General features: G+C 37.1%; 1 pseudogene; it reads right to left on the reverse strand.

Annotated features, from left to right (window-relative positions):
- Positions 1–1,194: 1,194 nt before the first annotated feature.
- On the reverse strand, positions 1,195–1,596 carry LOC105291397 (annotated as a pseudogene).
- Between the last annotated feature and the right edge of the window lie 1,110 nt (positions 1,597–2,706).

A 2,706-nucleotide genomic window follows, 5' to 3' on the forward strand; every position in this document is an offset into this window, starting at 1 on the left:
ACATGAAAGGGCTTTTCTCTCGTGGTAACTGGTCCAGACTCTTAGAACTTTATGCTTCAGTGATTTCAAAGAGTGTGCCTCAAGTTTCTCTGCTTACTCTCACCAGTTTGAGCTTTGCTGACTTAAACACTGCTGTTATTTCACTAGGATCAACATCCTTTAGAGTCTCCTTGTCACCCACTGAGAAAAGTCTGGTGTTCATTGACCCTTCTCAGTCTAGTTCCAGTTCATCTTTCTAAACTCACTTCTTGCTATTCCCCTCGAGGAATCAGAATCTGCTCACAATTCTTTAAGTCATTCCTGATTTTGTTTTTGCTTAGCTATCATCCTAGCCTTGAATATTCACTTCTTTTCTCCCCACAAATCTAACCATACACTAATACTCACTGCGGATCCCAGTTTATCCTGAAGCTTTTCTTAATTGCAATGGCTTACAAATTTCTTTCATTTCTTATCTCTTGCAACAATTATAATTTGTACCATCTAACATCTCTGTCTCTTTTATCATAATTTAATCATTTATTTCTCACTTCCTTAATAATCTGAGAAATTTTTCATGGGTGGGAATTTTCTAACATATATTTGTGTGTGTGTGTGTGTGTGTGTGTGTGTGTATGTGTGTATTGCAGCATATGGCATATAGAAAATATTTACGAATAGTTTAATGAACCAATAAATGGATATTAACCAACTGAAAGGGATGAGAAAGATTCTTGAGGCTTTTTGAGTGGGGTAATGAAGAAGAAATGAGGCAAGGTGATAAACAAAAAGTCAGTTATTGATTTTAATTATTACGGAAGTAAAGTTCTACATAGTTTTAAAATGGGTATATAGCTCACAAGTTTATATTGAAAGATAGTGGTCCTCTACCTTTTACCACATCCAGTTCCACACCAGAGGGAAAATCTCTCTCAACACTTCTATTTCCCCCGTGAGAAACCTCTAAATTTCTAAATAACATGCTTTTATGTTGTTATTTCTTGATGGGTCCATTTTGTACCTATGTTTCTGTTACAGTAGGATCCCATGTTTCTTTTTCTTGGTTCATTCCCTTGTTTTACTCAAGCACACCCTCTAGTAGCACCCTAAGAAGAAGTAGATGGAGAATGGTTTTTTTTCATAGAAAAGTTCTTAGTTTATTAATCCTTCCATAAAAAATCTGCACAATCACCACAGACGAAGCCACTGAACAATTTACTCCTTTTTGCCAGCACCAGCACCAGCATTGGCCTTTGCAGGCCTCCTGACTTTCTTCGTCTGCTCTTGCATTCCTTTCACTGTTTTCTCAAGGTCTTTTTCTTAGCATACAGGCCATGCCTCGCAAGTCTATGTTTGGGTTCATTTTCGTGTGTGTGTAATCCAAGGAATCATAAGTCAAACCAAAGCCAGTTGTCTTGCCACCACCAAAATGGGTTCTAAATCCAAATACAAAGATGATTTTTGTGTGGTTGTGTACATTTTGGCTACTTTTCCTTGAATTTCTGTCCTAGGTACTGCTGCCTTCTTAGGGTGAAGGATGTTGATGACCACTTCTTTCCGCCGAAGTACTCTGTTGGTCATGAACTTCCTGGTTTTGGTAGTTACCATGTCGCTCATGATGGTGGCTGATCCACAAATGGCCAGTGAGAAAAAGAGCTGAGAACTTTTTTTTTAAAAAAAATGATTTTTAGAGCAGTTTCAGGTTAACAGCAAAATTGAAAGGAAAATATTGAGATTTCCTGTATACCCTGTCCCCACATGTCCACTGCTTCCCTCATTATGCATATCTCCTATTAGATGGTACATTTATTAGATGATGAACCTACATTGACACATCATAATCTTCCAAAGCCCATAGTTTACATTAGGGTTCATTCTTGGTGTACATTCTATGGGTTTGGACAAATGCATAATGACATGTATCCATTGCTATGACATGCAGAGCATTTCACTGTCCTAAAAGTCCTCTGTGTTCCACCTGTTCATCCTTCCTCACTCGCCCACAAGCCTCTGGAAACCAGTGATCTCTTTACTGTCTCCACAGTTTTGTCTTTTCCAAAATGTTATGTAGATGGAATCATATAGTATGTAGCCTTTTCAAATTGGCTTCTTTCACTTAGTAGTTTACATTTAAGTTTCCTCCACATCTTTTCATGGCTTGATAGCTCATTTCTTTTTTAGAGCTGAATAATATTTCATTTTCTGGATGTACCATTGTTTATTTATTCACTCACCTACTGAAGGACATCTAGTTGCTTCCAAGGTTTGGTAACTATTAGTAAAGGTGCTATAAACATTCATGTGCAGATTCTTGTGTGAACATAAAGTGAAACTCATTTAGGTAAATACCAAGAAGTGCGATTGCTAGAATGTATGGTAAAAGTATATTTAGTTTTGTAAGAAATCACCAAACTGTCTTACAAAGTGGCTGCACCATTTTGCATTTCCACCAGCAAGGAATGAGAGTTCCTGGTACCCCACCTTCTTGCCAGCATCTGGTATTGTCAGTATTCTGGTTTTAGTGATTCTAATAGATGTGTCATGTATCTCACTATTGTTTTAATTTGCATTTCTCTGATGGCATACGATGTGGAGCATCTTTTCATATGCTTATCTGCCATCTTCTTTGTTGAGGTGTCTGTTAAGATCTTTGACCTATTTTTTAATTTAGTTGTTATCTTATTGTTGAGTTTTAAGAGTTCCTTGTATATTTTGGATAATAGTCCT

This window comes from Pteropus vampyrus, unplaced genomic scaffold (genome assembly GCF_000151845.1).
Source record: "Pteropus vampyrus isolate Shadow unplaced genomic scaffold, Pvam_2.0 Scaffold45, whole genome shotgun sequence".
Lineage (NCBI taxonomy): Eukaryota > Metazoa > Chordata > Mammalia > Chiroptera > Pteropodidae > Pteropus > Pteropus vampyrus.